Raw genomic sequence first — 20,425 nt, forward strand, 5'->3', positions numbered from 1 at the left:
ACGAGAGGCACAGGTTCATTGCGTTCGTTATCGTTCCTGCGAATACCAGTAAATACATAATACTGCACTTCTTTGAGATAATTTTGCGAAATGAGAATTTATAATGTTTACAGTACTTTCGCATACGGCATACTGACAATATTTTTTTTGATGTAAATGTGTTATCCATTTCAGGCCTCTGTCAGGTCCAAGTATTTTTCAATCTAATATTGACATGGGTGAACAGAAAATCAACAAAAAGCTCAAAAATTACTTGTATTTGAATAAACATAACAACCGCACTCCTGCCTGGAGGGCTATAAATTGGGCACCTTTCACCCAGTGTCATCACTCTTGGTTGAGATTTGAAACACAAACCATGAAGACTACTCTGGCGGGTTTGGAACTCGCTCTGTTTGCTGTTCTTGCAGAAAGCAAGCTCGCGGAAGCGCCCGCACAAAATCTGCGGAGAGAACGAGTTCTGGAGAAACTTGCTGAGCATGGTACATTGCTTTAGCTTGTATGAATTATTTAAAATTTAACCACTAAGCTGATGTTAATTGTAATTGAAAAAAATGGGTTCGTAATAACAAAAACATTTTTGGATATTATATGTTCATAGTTTAAACTTACATTTTGACACTTTATTGGCATAATTAAGTGAATTTAGAATCAATATTTAGTTGCGCGTATTAAGTATTCTAAATTTAATTTGCATGGAAAATTGTGTTGAATCGAGATTATACGCAATCGGGAACACATGAAATAGTATTCAGTTTGTTTTGTTAAAATATAACCGAAATTCGTATGTTTCATTTTACAGGGTTATTGAGTTAGTAAAAAAGACTTTATTAATGAAGAATATGATTGTAAATAAATAACTCAAACATACTTGCATTGTTTAACTATATGCGAGTTATTGATATATAGAACAGCTCTTAGTTTAAACCTTACCTTGTTTATTCATGGATTGTACAGTCTCATGATTTTTAAATAAATAAAAACAACAACCACAAAGCATCATATTTAAACGCGAATTATCACTTATACGAGAACACTCATTTTTTTTAAATTGACCTTAAAATTGGTTATAGTTATGACTTAATTATTAGTTATGGAAAAGTTTTAAAAAACGAATGACACAATAAACAGTTCGTAAAATTAGTGTTTATTTGTTGTTAGCATTATAAATGCGATTAGTGCCACATGAAGTGTCTGAATCATATTATTTGAAATATGAACAACAATTAAACCGAATATGTGTAGTAATTAGTACCAAAACGATGTTGGCAGCAGATATGTACAAGACGATAAAGCATCTGTCAGAATACGTGTGATGATTACCACGTAGGTCTTCTCAGCGTATTTGAAAATAATAAAGATCACAAAATATCAATAAGCTCTTGCCTTTTGTCTAACTTTACTTTTGTATATGTATTGTCGATGGGCATCATATCAGCTTAAGCGAGCGCATGTTCATATTATCGTCTCCAACAGGTGAGTTGTATAATTCAATGTAATATGCATTTAAGGTCTGAACAAGGGCGGGGGCAAACCAGAAGGTGCAGACGGCCAAGTCTGGCCATATGGCTTGATGGAATGTACAATGTAAGCACCTTTTGTCATTATCATACACTAGTTCTCGGTATAAACATTTAGTGTACTAGTCGATACCTCAATTTAGGTCTTGGTTTAAACCAACCGCCCATAGTATTGTACATTAAACCGTTGATTTAAAACCATAGCTTGCAAATCGTTACTCTTCTGTGTTAGGACAGCCCAATATTAATGCTTGTACAAACTTCAAACTCCATTTTAGCCGCTGTTGGTTGAAGCAAAATTGCTCGAACGACGAATTCACATTGATTTAAAATGGCTTTATTTGATGATAACAAATTATTAAGATGTTTGCTAAATTGCATGTCATTAATGTTATGTTGTATACCGTTAAAAAATATCAAGTTAATATCGATAAGATAAGTGATAAGTTTAATAAGTTTTTTTGTCGAATGTTTTTCCAATATGCGTATGTAGATCCCTTACTTAACAATTGCTTAAACTAATCAAAATGCGGAATTATAACACTTTTGGTTACAAAATTCATTTATAATTGTCGTATTGTGGTCGTTCTAGTGTGCTGTATTATTTTAACCCGAAGGCTGTTAAACGAGATTTAAAGCACTACAGACTCTGAATTCCTTAACGTTTATTAACGTTTATTCTTCAAAATTGTTGCTGCTCTTAACGCCAAGTGCGAGAGTGGTGAAATACTGGTTGAACAGTCGGGAGAGCACATACAGGCGGCTCTCAAAGAAGTTGGAGTGTACGGTTAGTTATACACTGCGACTTACTGAGGTTTATTTCATCGAGGCGGCAATCGAATATGTCGGAGTTGAAGGTACGTATAACACGGTTGCTGATTTGGTGATTTCATAAAAGCGACAATGAACTGACCATGTGTATTATTCAGGTGTTAGTAGTGCGCTTAGATCAATGTTCCCCAACATTCAGTTGAAGTTAATGGTACATATTATACAGCATTAGTTGAAATAACATCTATTCGGCCAAAGAATTAGACAAAGTTGATAGTGCGTATTATACCAGAGCTAGTTGGAGTTAATGGTATGTTCGGCACAATGCCAATTTTCCAATAAATCACTGCTTGTGTATAAAAATACTTCAATTTATTGCATGATTAAATAATAAGTGACAATACAACGACGTGACAAAAAACAACAATGATACAGACATAAAAAAATAACAACGCAAAAAGATTAAAAAACAATCACATATGATTAAATTGTAGATTAAGTCAACACCATCTAGTGTCGGGATAAAAATGATATTTTCCGTATTAGTCAATTCTGAATATTTATTGTTATGCCCCAGTACATAACGCGTTTACTGAAAACTATGTATAGCGTCAAACACTGCAACACGACAAAAAGTTGAATACATATTGTTTGTTAATTTCCAGGGGAAGACTCGGTGCTGGCGAACGCATGCCCTCATGTCATGGAGGCGGGTAGAATGCTGGTGGTAAGACCCGAATAATAGTTTCTCAGCCAGTAAACTTATTCGTGTAATAAATCGCGTGAAAAGGGAAAAAAATACGAAAGTGTTCATAAACACATTAACAAAACATAATGTTTTTTCTTGTATAGACGACGAAATACATGATCAATACATAAGACAAGTCCGGGCTGCATTACTTTAAAAATGTCATGAAATAAAAGAACTTTGAATTTGAGAGTATTAAAACAGTAAAATGACTAGAATTTCCTTAATGCGACGATATTGCATATTGTCACATTTCACATACCCATTTATGCAATATGTTCTAATGCCATGATGTTGGATGTTGATAAACTTTCAACATAATCAAATGCATTCAATATTTTGCAAATATGTGTCTTACTAATATCTTACTAATATCTTGCATGTATGTTTCTTAAAAAGTTATTTCGCCTAGGTTGCTGCTTTCTTTTCGAAATAAACGGTTTCCTAACCTTTGCGGCAACAAACACGCAGCATGTTTTCTGCCCTATGTTACAGCTATTCTTTTTAAAAATAACCAGTTGCTTTCTCTTTGTAACAGATATTCTTTTCAAAAATAACCAACTGCCCCCTCAATGCTACTGCTATTCTTTTTAAAATAACCAGTTTCCTCCTCTATCTTACAGTGTGTTTTTTTTTAAATAACCAGTTGCCTCCTTTATATTACAGCTATTCTTTTTTAAATAACTAGTTGCCTCCCCTATGTTACACCTATTTTTTAAATGACCAGTTGCCTCCTCTATATTACAGCTATTTTGTTCTAAATAACCAGTTGTCTCCGCTAAATTACAGCTATTCTTTTTTAAATCACTAGTTGTCTCCCCTATGTTACAGCTATTCTTTTTTTTTTAATAGCCGGTTTCTTCCGCTATTAGAGCTATTCTTTTTAATTATCTAGTTCTCTCCCCTTTGTTACAGCTATTCTTTTTGAATAAACAGTTGCTTTCTCTATATTACAGCTATTCTTTTTTTAATAACCCGTTGCCTCCTCTATATTACAGCTATTCTTTTTTAAATAACTAGTTGCCTCCTCTATATCACAGCTATTGTTTTTTAAATAACTAGTTGCATCCTCTATATCACAGCTATTCTTTTTTTAAATAACCAGTTTCCTCCTCTATGTCACAGCTATACTTTTTTTTTACACCACTTGCCCCCTATTAAACAGCTATTATTTTTAAAATAGCCAGTAGCCTCCCATATGTTTCAGGAAGCCGATGAGGAGGGGAGGAAAGCCACGGAATAGTACTTAGCTTTTGGATTCCCTCTCATGTAGTGTAAAACTGATTGAAGCTTGTATTCTGAGTGTATCCAATATAATATGTAATATAAAAACATCAAATAAAATCAAAAAAGGAAGATAAAAAAGCTGCTTGCAATTATTTTTTATTATTATGATTTTTAGTATTATTATCATTTTATTACGATTAAATTAAAATGTTCTTTAGCATAATACATGTATTTATAAACATTTCAATAAAATAAATAGAATATATCGATCATAATTTGTGTTATCTTCATTTATTTATTTTACTTTACTATAATTTATTTATTATTTCTATCATTCTTATTAAATCAGTATCATCATTTTTATTATATCTATCACTATCTTACTGTTTCTGCAGGCGCAAACCTGATGGCCGACAAGGAATCCCTGAGCCTGATCATCCGTCTGTCTGGTGGGAGGGTACATTAACTGGTTGGGAGTTACCTACCCACAGCCCCTTTTTATGTGCACTTAATAATTTAATTATATGGAGCTGTTTACTAATCCCTCGATACGTGAACATGACCCCACAAAGTCCCATAAAAGCCGCTGTTGCAATAATAATTTTTTGCGATACAATTAAATTGGAATGCATCCATTATGTGCAGAACTTAATTAACGCCACTTAGGGCTTAATATAGGTTGTTTTGAATTCCGCGTTTCTGTAAGATGCAGTAAATGTTTGCCGCGGTGAACTATCTCCACCAATTAGAAGAAACAATTACAACATGTGTACTTACTATGTCCTAAAAATAACGTTAACGCGTTTTAAATGCATTGTAGATAACCTCCCGAAGAGAGCAGACGGTCTGTTTGAGCTGTGTAACAAGGTGTTCGAGCATGTTGAGGCCATGCTTCGTAAGGAGGAGGACGAGGAAGTTGATGCCGCTGAGGGTGGTGACAAACGGGTTGCCAAGACGTTGCTTAATCACTTCAGCACCCCCTGTACGTCGATAATCCAAACTGAGTTGGATAATTCAAACTGAAAAAACAAATGTCGGCCGAGACTGAAAATGAAACTGAAAGGTAGGTGATTATTTTATCATTTCTGCTAATTAAGTTACTATAAGGACGTTATTTTTCTACACATGTGATAATGAATGTCTGACACATACATGTGTTTTGAGTTTTGCAATGATTTAATAGTTTTGTAGTATAAAAACGCTTAAGTTGTCTTCGGAAAATGATAATTTTCATGAAATGCGACCTATGTGTTGAATTATTTACACGTTAATTGACAGAATAGCGAATGAAACTGTAACAGAGTTATGCCAAATTATATCAGGAATATCATTTAAAATTTTAATCTCAATTACATATATATATATAAATAAATATCAATTATAAAGTCGCGTTTATAATAAATCGTCATTTTTTTTTTGGGGGGGGGAATGACGCAATAAGTATGTCATTTTATGACGCCATCAATCAGCTGATTCATTATACGGATGGCGAAAAATTATGTCATAAGACTAGATTTAAAGGTTGAAGGTCTCATTATTTTGAAGCTAAAGATTTCTCGACTTTATTTCTTATGAAAAATCAGTCAGTGGTAAAGTAAAAATTAGTCCTAGCACGTGACAGGTATATCCCACAAAGTTGAATACAGGCTAGTATATTCCATAACGTGTTATACCGTCAATGTCGCGTTAAAAATGTGATAAGTTAAAAATCTTCTGTAAATTCTGTAATTTAATAATAATAAAACGTTTTCCCCGTAACCCATTTTGCCGGCGCGAGAAAATCGAAGTAGTAGTAAAATAATTAAGAGTTAATTGTACAGTACCCCGATATGCGCATGCTTACTGACTATAAACGACTTTAATGGTATTTTAGCATAGAAAGCTTGTGAGTTCTATATGGAATGACTTTGAACTCTATTGAAAGCTTGGTGGGAATACTGTTTGAGGACAATTTTTCGTTCCGATTTCATCAATTACGTATTTTTCCTTCCGATTGTATGTCAATTTGGACTTTTTGTATTTTTGAATATTTGATATTACATAATATAGGGAAATACCGTCGATTCGTTCATTTAAACTGGTGCCAGTGGTGGCAAATAGTTTTAGAGCCGGGGCTTGGGCGCATAGTATTGGCTTTATTTCGCTACGTGGTAGGACCAGACTGATAGAGGCATTCGTATGAAAATGCTTATTTATTTTCAATATTTGAATACAGTTTTATGCCATATTTATTTTTCAGTAAAACTCCTTTGACGGGAATGGAGATCGATCGGCATGACGAAGAATTTGAGTTGTCATTTCAAGACGAAGAAGAAGAAAAACAAGTTTTACATGAAAAGATAACAAAATAATTGTGTATGATAATTGTTAAACAATGTGCTAAAATGCTTTTGTTGTCAGCAATAAAATAAATTTCCAAATATTTTGCAAGAGTGTTCATTTTACATAGATCTTTACATAAAGTAATCTGGCAGTTTGGTCATTATCCAGCGAATTCCTTATTTTAGTTTGGAATTATCCATACACAAGTTAGGTCATTATCCAATTTGTATATTCTTGTCCCAAACAAATACGAATATATTGTGTGTTCGAGCATTTTCCCCAATCATTTTCTTTTACATACATATATGAAAGTTTAATATATAAGTTCAAGCATTAAAACATTGAAAACATTCGATTAAAATTGTTTTTGGCCTAAGCCTTTCGACAATTTCATTCACTTTTTCCAGATTTCCAAGCACATACATTTTATTTCGACGTACTTGTTTTAAATTGCTATGGGTTTATTAGCGCATTGTATCCGGCAAAAAAGAAACGTCTATTATGTCACAACTAAACTTAAATAAACGTGTTCTTCGAAATCAATGGCTGGAGTCTTTATTTATGTCGCCATTTTTGTCTTCAGTTTGAATTATCCTACGCAGTTTGGATTATCGACGTTCAGGGTGTGTTCAGGAAATAGGTGAGGAGACACTATGCGTTGTTGTTGGTTTGAGAAAACCTTTCGGAAACAGTTCGAACAAAAGGCATGTAAATTGAAGTTTTTATAAACACCGCCGATAATATTGGATATGCATTGTTTGAGATCTTCCGGAAAAGGTGGAAGGCTTGAGTAAATCATGAAGACATCATGTGCGAACCTATCGACACTAATTTGTTGGAACCCACCGTTGGCTTATTGTGGTGTTTATTGGCAACTTTTGCTAGGCGAACCTTTTGTTTCTACAAAATGTATCGATTTTATTCATTTAAACATTGATTAAAGCTGATTTAGGTACTTTCAGCAGAAAACAATATATAGGCGGACCATGCTCTTTAAAAAGGGAATTTAAAGAATGTGCGTAAAGTGTCGTCCCAGATTATTTTGTGCAGTCCGCACAGGCTTATCTGGGACGACTCTTTCCGATTATATGTTTTTTTTTTCGTTAACATAAAGTATCTTCTTTGCACAAATCCATTTTAGGTGGACTTCTCAGGCTAATCTGGGACGACACTTAACGCACATGCATGAAACCCCCTTTTTGCAAAGAACGGCTCAATTATTTTGTTTGATAAAATTTGCAGACTGGAAACCCGACCGTGCTACCCCTACTACAACAATAGACACTCGAAAAAGAAACCGTGAAAAAGAACATGTTTACGATAAATTTTATCTTTGACAAATATATTTTATGCACGCTGTTTGAGTGTTGCTTTAAAATACAATTGCATCCTAATCACGTGTTTTTTAAATATATAATCATATAGGAAAGTTGCCGTTGCACACATTTAAAAAACGCAAACACGGCATTTAGCACCGACTTGCTTTTTAATATGACTCCAAAAGTTAATATGTATTCTTTTTAATCTGTGATAACAAATCAATCGACGTTTGAGACAGATTTTATTGTTCTAATTCACGTCGTTCCAGGCACCAATTAAAAACAAGAAATTTTGTATAATAACTGTTATATAAGTAGATAGATAACCTTTTAAGTATCATGGGTCCGAAATTTAAAAAAAAAACACACTCGCTGAAAGTTGTTTTTGTAAAGTGGAAAGACTATGCATTGAATGCTTTTCAAAATCGATTTTCATAAGTTACCTAGGTAATTATACACTTCGTTATATCAACACACTGTAAAGTAATCTAGTGTTTTGCCAATAAATCGACCTTAAATGAAACCAGTTTGATCGTTGGAGATTTAAATATCAAGCACTGGATAAAATCGATTTCCAATGGAAACTGAGGCTACTTTAATAATATCGTTAAATAATGTTATAATCGTAGGTTTTCTAAATTAGTTCTTTACTAGTTCCTCTTGGAATCCAATTTGACAAAACTTGTCAAATACTATCATGTGAATATGCAAATATAGTTGCATTGCTCTGTGAAATTGGGGTTTAATGCATGTGTGTAAAGTGTCGTCCAATATTAGGCTGTGCAAGCTAATATGGGACGACACTTTACAATCGTATATTAAACCCCGTTTTCATAGACAATGGTCCATATTTTGTATCTCAATCAACCGCTATTGACAGAACCAATATGATCGCTTTGGTCCATCATTACCAGTATTTATTTTATTATAATATATATAACGTGTTAATTTTCGAAATCATAATATTTTATTTGTACACACAATTTGTATTCCATAAAACTACATGCAATGCAAAAAAACCTAATATTTGTACTGAACATATTCATGATATGTTTACACCATATTATAACACATTTGTCAGTCGATTTTTGTAAAGAAGAGTACTGCAAATGCCCTAAATAAAAGACAAATGAAAGCTTATAATCTTTACCCGAAAATAGGTACCCAAGTTGTACAGCATTCTATTTAATTTAGATGCACGGTCTCATATTCAATTTTTGCCGACATCGTATAGATTACCACTATTTACTGTTATGTTACAACGGTTTGAAAGTGTTCTTTCAATTTTTCTATCATTATTTTGAAAGCCGACATAATTGTATGATCGGATTCAAAAGACGCTTCACGTGGCTGCATTAAAGAACATCCACTTAAAACGTGTTAAATTCTCACCTTTTTTGTAGGAAATGAATTTTGCTACTTAATTTGGTAGAATTTATCAAGATGTTTCGTCCGCCATTACTATGAGTAATAAATGCCAGACACCGAAGCTTGTAAACAAGCGTAAGGTAGTTAAAAGAGTATCTTTTTCAAAATGATAAAACATTCAAATAGAAACCACTTAAAAAATAAGAAAAATACAGTATTTGAGAACATTGCTCTTAATTGCAAAAAAATAACAACAAATGAATCAGCTCAATATTTATTTTTCGGCATAGTTTCACAGATATTTTAATGGGCAAGATTATTAAGCATGAACGTATCATTACGCATAATTACAATAAACAACCGGCAGTTATGAAACTTAGCCAGAGAATATAATTATGTTAACACGGGTATACATGTATACATGTATAAGAGATGGATTTGTAATATACATTTATCTATATTTCGCATAAGAACGGCAAAACAAATATATTTATTTCGGATTTTATGTTTGAATGTTTAAATTATATTTAAAATTTGTAAACATCTTATAACATATAGACGATCAGTCAGCAAACGAGACTTGTGCACTATCTTTACTGTCATATTCGATTATTTCGTGCAATCCTTGAAAAATAAAGGCACTATAAGGTAACTTCAAAATGAAGTAATTTGAACTACAACTGTTGAAATATCTAAAACAAAATCATGTGGTAGTAATATTAGGTGGTGGTGGGTTTACATTGTTTGACCGTCAGAATAACATTATTCGGATCTTTCAGCATCATGCATCGTATTGCGCGAGTGGACCGTTGTGAAAATCCAAGCGTACGCCCTACATAAATGAAGCTTTTTATTCAATTATAACGATCGATGTTTATATGTATTTAAAAACAAATGTTATTGGTTACGAAATTTACCCCACCCCAAGCCTGAGGAGTTTAAATACACAAGTAATAGTTCGTAGTTCCTAACTTTATCATATACGATGTTTGATTTCTGATACCGTTGGAACGCTATTAGTATGTTCAAGGTCACCTATCTCGTGTACATGCATGTGTGGATTTAAGATTGAGGTAATAATGTGGTGACATTAAAATGGTTTAATATAATTTATCTCACTATTGTTTTAATCACTAATTATGATCAATATCTTCTGAGTTCGTAACGTATTGCGTATTTATTATAAAGTTAGAAACAAAAACATCATGGGCAAAAATAACAGGATAAATAAAAAAACGAATACAAATAAGTATTTTGCTTGCAAAATCAACTGAAATAGTTTGCTCGTTTCATGGTATAAGTCAACCATGACTATCGACGGCTTGCTTTAAAATAGAGCAGGCAACACTTGTGGCCATACATTATACTCTAAACATGTAGGTATTTCGAGACGATGGTAAACTAACTTTGCAAGTTTAAAAATGCAATTTAACCACTGAATAATGCAAATTTAAAGCAGGGTAAATGGAAAGGGATCTTGACATAAATATGACTTCTTCTGAAGTGTACATTGAGTGGTTTATAATCAGCAGGTAGTTGATATGATAAAGTTAAACATGTTTGCAATTCCATAAACAATCACATATGTATAATTGTGATAATATCTTGTGAAGTTAATAGATCATCAGTATACGAGATAACACTCGCGCGTCCAAAGCACAAGCTCAGTACTATGTTATGAAGCACTATGCCAAGCTAGGTATGAACTTGTTTCTATGAATACCAACGCAATTATCACAGTATTCACGCAATGAAGACATGTGCGACGGCGGTAGAAACTTTCGTTGTATAAAGAGTATGATGCGCCAATTGCGGACACACGATTCAATAAATACTATCTGTTACGCTTAAAAAAGACCCAATTGTGGTGAGATAACATTTGCACAACGTGTTATATAATCAGTTGGAGCTGACGTTAAATAGTATACAGGGACATGTTGGTAGCTGATATTAACACGTCCTTTGTAACAGAAGAAGTTTACAATACGTATAACAGAGGAAGACTACATCAACGTCGCTATAAAATCAAGTTAACTTGACGGGTACGAATAATGCAGGCGAGAAGATAAAACGTAATCTCAGTTTTGGAATTATCTAAACCAATTTTAATCTAGATCATGAGGATGAACAACTAGGTCAATGTATAGACAAACATAATTGTCATTTAAGATGTCGCTTGTCTGACGTAGTATTGATCAAACTGGAATGAATGTTTGTAACTCATATCAATATTATGATAGTTCGGTATATTTAACTAGCAAACATGCAATTGAAGTATTCCATTGCGCTTGCTGTAATACATTTGTAAATAACTGCTGTTTCGTAGTGCTAATGTGTGTTGATACTAAATTGACTATGAAGAACCGCACTTTTTCACAAATATTATGCGTAAGACATATTTGAAAGAATGGTAGTATAGCATTTGTGAAAATGATGAATGCGGGAGATTGTTTTTCAAAACAAAACAGCATTTCATAGCATAGCAAAGTTTACCAGCAAACAAATTCTTCGTACGAAAAGTAAAACATGTGAAGAATAGTAAAAACATAACCCGGTTAAACATTTTGAAGCATGTTTAAACAGGCTTAGCTTCAGCTCAATTTTTTTATATTCCAAACCAAATATTGATGTAGAACGTTCTGAAGTTGTTTATTGAAAATTATATGTGAACTAAGCAATGTGAAAACTATATGTTAGCCACCATAATAACTTCTTGAAATATCAATGAACAAGTCATTTAGATCTTTTTCGTTGAACAAGTTATTACCAATTTTTAACGGCCATGCCAGGTTGTTTGAAACACTGTGAATCAAAACACTATGAACTTTCTCAAACGTTCGCCAATATATCTCAAACATTTAAAAGGTAAATAATAGAACACAAACAGGTTTAAAAATGCAATTTTATTTATAAACAATAGATGTGTTTGTCAGAAACCAATACCCCTGTGTGTGTATTTCAATATTTATGAGGTCTCTCCGCGCCAGAGGCTGCATTAAGTGAGGACCCGGAGTGTGTCCCAGCACTCCTTCCTAATCAGATGTTAGACTCCCGAAAGTTGGGACGAATTTTGAATGATAGCTGCAATTTCTAGCTATTTATTGTTTACTGAAATATTTTTAATTTTGAGGTTGTCTTGTGCTGTTGGGGGAAACCGGATTACCCGGAGGAAAACCCCACCTGTCCGGTGTGGTGACCACCAACCAAATGCACATGCGCCGGGAACGGGGATCAAACCCGGGTCCCTTGGTGAGAAGCGATTGCGCCGCTTTTAAATAAAATTTCAATATACCATTGGGCAGGTTTAGAAATTATCCCCCTTTTAAAGCTTATTACTTCCATTGCATTCTATTTTTTGACTTTTGACCTCGAAGGTTGATCTTGACCTTAACCTTTCACCACTCACAATGTGCAGCTTCATGAAATACACATGCATGCCAAATACCAAGTTGCTATCTTCATTATTGCAAAAGTTATGGCCAATGTTAAGGTTTTCGGACGGACGCACAGACTGACAGACTGATAGACGAACTGACGGACAGTTCAACTGCTTAATGCTACCCTACCGGGGGCATTAACACAACACCAGACACAAAGCTTGTGTAAAAGATGTTTGTTGAAGATGGATTATATCATTTTCATGTTTTTTTTCATAACTTCACTTTTCAAGTTGCCGTTGTCGTCTTAGGGGTAGCGTTGTCGGATTTCCAGTCTGCAAAATCAATGTCAAAATATAAATTTTATTTTCTGCGATATGTATACGTCTTTTAGTAAGCATTTGTTTAAACGTATCCACATTTAACATGTATTAAAAATGGGTTCATTTTGTAAATACAAAATGTTCGCATCGCGAAAATGTCTCAAAATGATTGAGGATAGATTCTCATCTAATGTATTATAAATAAAAACTCGCCTTGCGTTCTCACATATTCCAGAAGCCCTCAATGACTCTACAATTAAACTGCATCGTGTTCTCCTCTGTTATCGTAAGTGTTCATTCAAAATATCACGAACATACATCGTGTGCTCACCTATTTCCTAACGTGCGCGAGTAGCTGATTGATGCTCATCTTTGCTGCTGCGGACTCAACGGCTGTATTGGCCTTGTCCTCCTCATCTTCTAGCACTTCATTCACATGCTCACGTTTTGCAAGACGACTCCACGACTCTAAACAAATAAATAACTTAAAACACACCACGTCTTACATGTCCTTAACATTCAGAGAATTTAACTAAAACGGGTATGGTTCGTCGGAGAAATTACGTCACAAGACATACGCCATAAACAGCGCAATCCGATGCATGAAAAACAAAAGTACGGAAAGCCGGTTTTGAGAAAAGTTTTAGTGGAAGAGCAAAATAGTATTATATGTGATACAATCGATAACAAACGTCAGACATGGGCCGGACGTCTGAAAAAAGTATTCATGGAAATAGTGACAATTATATTTTATATTGTTGTGCATGTCGGCTGTGTATTGCTTTTTGTGATTTTGACGTTGTTGCTTGCCGGGGTAATAGCTATCCGATGTGTCAAAGGTGAATTTTGAATTCTTAAATGAACATATTGGCATAGTTCCAGTGCAGAACCTAAAACACATTTCACTCGCACGATGCTTTTTATCTGAAAGTACATAGCAATCATATATGTCATTAAAATACAGCATTACAAAAAGCGTGTACTAAAGCATATACATTTCCGTTATTTGTTAACATGACACTTATCGAACTCACTCTGGTAGCCTTTCAGCCTCACAGCGTCTATCTCCACCCAGGTTTTTGCAGCGGTGCAGTCGATAACCAGCAGAATGGTGTCCGAGAAACAACGAATTGTAGACTGAAAATAGAACCACGTTCAAGTATGTTTACAGGTGGGGAAGGAAATTTCTGTTAATTTACTTAAAAGCGTTTTTTGAAATCACTGCAACAATTATTTTGAGAAAATCAGATATACTACACGCATATTTGTATGAGTTGACTTAAATTCATAAAATAGTGCGGTGATACTTCTTTCACTTCAGAGCTGCGTGTTCTTACTACAACCGCCACGTCCACAAAGGACGCGGCGGTCACTTGCGAAAACTTGTTGCGACCCGACATATATGTAGAACGGTAATGCTGAAAGGTTTCACAGCGTGCGGAACGCACTGACGTAATCGATGACATAGAAAGAGCGAAGTGAGATAGATATTCTTGCGCATGGCGACTGTATTCATCGCGCTCTTACTGTATAGTCGCCTTATGCGTACAGATAACCCTAATATTACACTAAATATTTTCCACAAATCATTCAATGTAAAAGCAACACATTTAAGCGAAAGAAATGCGACAATTTGTACATTGGGATCCCAATAACCATATCTTTACTTAAAGGGCATTCTAAGCTGAATCGATCGATTAAAGAAAAATAAAAAGGCATGTCATGTACACAAAGAATACAAACGAAGAAAGAACTTGACACAAATCAAATTAAACTGTTTGGGCAACTTCTTGTTTCCGGCCGTTTTGTATTGGAGAGTAACTTTTTCAGTGCAATGTCGTACTTTAGTCTCTTACTTTATAATATTTCAGGGATTAAGAAGTGCAGACCCATTAATATCTCTAAAGGATAAAACAAGAACAACAGTCTAAGTGTAAAACATGCCTTCGAGTTAAATATGATGATTTGTTTAGAGAGTACAGACTTGATGACTCGATTATGTAGTATAACGAAACCAGCGTCCGTTATACGCGAATGCCTTACAAGTTGCGTAATCACAAGGACGTCACATACTATTGAGTCCCATTTATGTCAAAATCACGCTTTAAACGTTCGTACTGTTCTTTTGTTAGTTGTGATATACGTTAATGCGTTCCTTCCGATACTTCAAATATAAGTAATAAAGTCTCCAAATTTTCTACGCGACCATTACGAAATATAACAGAAAAATGAAACTCATGTTCCAATACCAGAAGAGAAATAGTGGAAGCTAGTATTTTATTTAATGCAAATTATCAATTACCCGTATGTAAGATACAAGACAATAACAACAATACGACATAGCACATTAGCATGGTTATGTCTAGGGTCAAGGACCTTCGAATTGTCCATGCAAATAATTGCGTGTTTAAATCGGTAAAGAAGTTTGAACTTACTAAACCTAACTTATCTGTTCGTTCTTTTACCTCTAACGATGGACTAAATATCCTCGCAGAATTAACAACGGATACTTGGGGCGTCGACCATAGCCATATCCACCTCCTGTTAACGACCATTGTTCCGTTGGGCCACATTTCTTCTTGGAAATCGAAGCACCCAATTTCCTTGACACCGCCAGCATTGAAAGTTTCGTAGACGTCGACTTTTGTTACGTAGACGGGAGTGGCGAACTTCAACTGACCACCAAAATTTCACGATGATACGTGTATTACGAGTTAAAGCACTGAATAATGCATTACTTTAAGGAGGACACACTTATAGTTTCAAATAGTAAGTTTTGTCTTAACGGAGAAATACAATGCAGAAAAACCGGTGCTTGTAAAGCAATGATTTATTAAAAAGGCAAAAACTTCTAAGCTATTACGGTTTAATTATATGACGTTAACAGTTTGGTTTAAAAAACGATTTATAAATCTAACTATTGGAGGACAATACAATCGCTCAATAACAGTCTAGTTCTACCTACCATTAAGAACTGGTTTGCGTCGATGACATATGGGGCCCATGCCTCTAAGTAATCCCCGTATCTAGGGTACACATCTGGAAAACCCAGTGTTTGCTTCGCACCCCACGCACTGAAAAACGAATTACACCTGATGAGCCGCGTTCTTGGAAAAAAATACGCGCGAACTTGTCCTCCAAGATTAGCTTGTGCATTCCTCACGTGCTTGTCAGGGAGGAAACTTTCCGCAAAGACCTCATTTCGTGTACAAAAGAGACTTCATTAAAACACAAATTCCATAACAGCGGACGGTGTCGTACTATATTACCCATTGCGGACTTCACAGGCTAATCCGAGAAGACCATTGACGCACATATATTAAGCCCCTTTTCACAGAGCGAGGCCCATATAACAAAAATGTTCCGGGGAAGGGTGATTATAAAAACGGACGAAGGGTTCCGCTCTGCCGAGGATGTTATTCGTAAATAATAAAACGCAAAGTCGGACATGGCACCTAACCATTTTGCAGCGAATATTGTGCTTAAATATTGTTTCAGCATAAATGGCATGCATCAACAAATAACAAACACAACAATATGATATTTCAAATAACATGCTCTTAAATATTCAGAATGCTGTAAACAGCTATATTTAAGACGGGTAATATTATTTATAAATAATATATGAAATAACATATTCGTATAGTATGCGTTTACAATATGTTCAGATATAGAGCACGCTTGGTTCCAATGATAGTTTCATTTAAATGCCCTGTCGCCATAGAAGCCATACAAATAACTTCTACGTCTTGAACGCATTTGCTCGAGTGAATGAATATTCAAACTGCCGATACTTAATTGTAGCTTCCATACTGCGACGAATACGCAATCACATCATTGACCCACTGCACTGCCTCTGTAATAATAGTAAAAGTGCTACATAAAATATTGCAGCAAAGCAATAGTGTAAAATATACAATTTCTAAAAAAAATCACATACGAAGGGGTTCTTTGCATATGTCAAATAGATTTTAGTTAACGATGTTTATATCTGTCGTGTAAGTCTTTTTAAACACTTAATTGTGTTTAAATATTTTGTTTCCAAAACTTCAAGCGCAAACGAAAACATTGTGACGTAACGTCAAAATCCGCGCTAGCTAGCCGCAATCTTGTCGCGCAACTGAGAAACCCAGTTACGCGTTATTGATTCAATATGCAAAACAATATATTCAATTAAAATTACTCCCTGTTGTGCAGTGTATGAGTGTTCAAATAGACATGAAATAATATCATGAAAGTGTAATCGCGTATTAAACTTTGTTCGACAAGTTGAATAAAGGTTTACACGGCAAGGCTTGCCGTGAGCAACTTATCATTAACATCATACAAGTGAGTAACAAATTAACAAAATGATCAAGAAAAAATATTTTTATTTAACGATGTACATAATTGGGTTAATTGAAATATCGATCACAACTGAAACCGATTTGTAGAATAAGTTGATGACACTTTTTCAGCTTTAAAAAGAATTTTAAAAACAATCTTAATTAGTATTAACGACGCGCTTACCTCCATGACAACGTTTATTTAATTTTTCAAATAAAAAAGTGAAATCAATATTCACTTCCATTTTCTATTCTTCCATTCTTTTATCGAAACTTACTTTAAATCACACTAGTGTATTGTAATCCTATCGAAGTTTACAATTATGTATGCTAAACACAATATCCGAAATACGTTTAGCATTCGTTCGATGCTCTAAACAAATAAATAACTTAAAAAAACACCACGTCCTACATGTCCTTTACATCCAGAGAATTTAACTAAAACGGGTATATTTCGTCAAGAAATTACGTCACAAGACATACGTCATAAATTGCGCAATCCGATGCATGAAAAATAAAAGCACGGAAAGCCGGTTTAAGGAAAATGTTTAGTGGAGGTACAGAATAGTATTATATGTGATATAATCGCTTACAAACGGCAGAGCTGGGCCGGACGTCTGAAAATAGCATAACTTGAAATAGTGGCAAATATATTTGATATAATTGTGCATGTCGGCTGTGAATGGTTTTTTGTGTTTTATTACGTTGTTGCTTTCCGGGGTAATAGCTATCCGATGTGTCAGAGGTGAATTTTGAATTCTTCAATGAACCGATTGGCATAGTTTCAGTACAGAACATAAACAAAAACATTTCACTAGCACGGTGCTTTTTGTCTGAAAGTACATAGCAATCATATATGCCATTAAAATACAGCATTAAATAAAGCGTGTACTAAAGCAGATACAGTTCAGTTATTTGTTAACATATCAATTCTCGAACTCACCTTTGGAGCCGTGCAGCCTAACAGCGTCTATCTGCACCCAGGTGTTTGCCACGGTGCAGTCGATATCCAGCCGAATGTGGTTCGAGAAACAAGGACGTGTAGACTGAAGATAGAACAACGTTCAATTATGTTTATTGGTGGAGAAGGAATTTTCTGTTAATTCACTTCAAAGCTTTAAAAAAAGCACCTCAACAAATATTTTGAGAAAATCAGATAAACTACACGAATATGTGTATGAGTCGACTTGAATTCATAAAATAGTGCGGTGATACTTCTTTCACGTCAGAGCTGCGTGTTCTTACTACATCCGACACGTCCACAAAGGACGCGGCGATGACTTGCGAAAACGTGTTGCGACCTGACAGATATGTATTACGGTTATGCTGCAAGGTTTAACAGCGTGCGGAACGCACTGACGTAATCGATGACATAGAAAGAGTCCAGTGAAATAGATATTATTGCGAATGACGACTAAATTCATCGCTCTTACTGTATAGTCGTCTTAAGCGTACAACTAACATTACACTTTATATTTGCCCCATATAATTCAATGTAAAAGCAACACATTTAAGCGCAAAAAATGCAACAATTTGTACATAGAGATCCCAATAACCATATCTTTACTTAAAGGGCATTCTAAGCTGAATCGATCGATTAAAGAAAAATTGAATGACATGTCATGTACACAAAGTACATAAACGTAGAAAGAACTTGACACAAATCAAATTAAACTGTTTGGGCAACTTCTTGTTTCCGTCCGTTTTGTATTGGAGAGTAACTTTCAGTGCAATGTCGTACTTTAGTCTCTTACTTTATAATTGTTCAGGGATTAAGAAGTGCAGACCCACAAATATCTCTAAAGGATAAAACAAGAACAACAGTCTAAGTGTAAAACATGCCTTCGAGTTAAATATGATGATTTGTTTAAAGAGTACAGACTTGATGACTCGATTATGTAGTATAACGAAACCAGCGTCCGTTACACGCGAATGCCTAACACGTGGCGTAATCACAAGGACGTCAAGTACTATTGAGGCCTATTCATGTCAATACCACGCTTTTAACGTTCGTACTGTTCTTGTGGTAGTTCTGATAAACGTTTATGCGTTCCCTCCGATACTTCAATTTTAAGTAAAGAAGTCTCCAAATTTTCCACACGACCATTACGAAATAAAACAATGAAACTCATGTTCCAATACTAGACGAGAAATTAGTGGAAGCTTGTATTTTATTTAATGCAAATAATCAATTACCCTTTATGAAAGGTACCACAAAAAACATACAGTACGACAGAGCACATTAGCATGGTTATGTCTAGGGTCAAGGGCCTTCGAATTGTCCATGCAAATAATTGCGGGTTTAAACTGGTTAAGAAGTTTGAACTTACTAAACCTAACTTTTCTGTTCTTGCTTTTACCTTAAACGATGGACTAAATATCCTCGCAGACTCAAAAACGGATACTTGGTCCGTCGACCATAGCGTTATCCACTCTTCTGAGACATCGAAGCATTTAATGGCCTTGACACCGCCAGCTTTGTAGACCTCGTAGACGTCGACTTTTGTTACGTAGACGGGAGTGGCGAACTGGAACTGAACACCAAAATTTCACGATGGTACGTGTATAACGTGTTTCAAAGCACTAAGTAATGCATATATTTTAAATTTAAAGATAATACAGTAATAGTATCATATAGTAAGTTCAGTATTATCGTAAAAACACAATGATGAAAAACCGGTGCTTGTAAAGCAATGATTTATTTAAAAAGCACGCACTTCCAAGCTTTAACGGTAGTATTCAATGACGTTAAAACTTTGGTTTAAAAATTGATTTATAAATCTTACTATAGGAGGACAATGCAATCGGTCAATAACAGTGTAATTTCCCAACCTCCAAGAACTCGTTTTCGTTGATGACATCTGGGGCCCATGCACTAATTGCCTTCTCGTATCTAGGGTACACATCTGGAACACCCAGTATTTGCTGCGCACTATAACTGAAAAACGAATTACACTAGATGAGCTGCGTTCTTGGAAAATAAACTACGCTCTGTGAAAATGGGGTTAAATGCATGTGCGTTAAGTTTGTCCCAGATTAGCCTGTGCATTTCTCACTTGCTAATCAGGGACTTTTCGCAAAGAACTCATTTCGTTTAGACAAAAGACTTAATTGTAACGCAAATT

This window comes from Dreissena polymorpha, chromosome 1 (assembly GCF_020536995.1).
Source record: "Dreissena polymorpha isolate Duluth1 chromosome 1, UMN_Dpol_1.0, whole genome shotgun sequence".
In the NCBI taxonomy this organism is placed as follows: Eukaryota; Metazoa; Mollusca; class Bivalvia; order Myida; family Dreissenidae; genus Dreissena; species Dreissena polymorpha.